This window comes from Lupinus angustifolius, chromosome LG16, assembly GCF_001865875.1.
Source record: "Lupinus angustifolius cultivar Tanjil chromosome LG16, LupAngTanjil_v1.0, whole genome shotgun sequence".
Classification (NCBI taxonomy): domain Eukaryota; kingdom Viridiplantae; phylum Streptophyta; class Magnoliopsida; order Fabales; family Fabaceae; genus Lupinus; species Lupinus angustifolius.
The window spans coordinates 3290302-3290566 of record NC_032024.1 but is presented as its reverse complement, the minus strand read 5'-3'; positions in this window follow the sequence as shown (position 1 = coordinate 3290566).

Sequence of the window (265 nt, the reverse complement as noted above, 5' to 3'; positions counted from 1 at the left end):
TCCTCGTCCTCATCCTATCCTCATCCTCCTCCTCATCCTATCCTCCTCCACAACCTCGTCCTATCGTCATCCTCATCCTATCCTCCTCCACAACCTCATCCTATCGTCATCCTCATCATCATCCTATCGTCATTTTCATCCTCATCCTCCTCTTCCAATTGCTCATCCTATCCTCATCCTCATCCTATCCTTGTCCTCATCCTCATCCTATCCTCATCCTCCTCATCCTCCAACTCCTCATCCTATCCTCCTCCTCATCCTATCC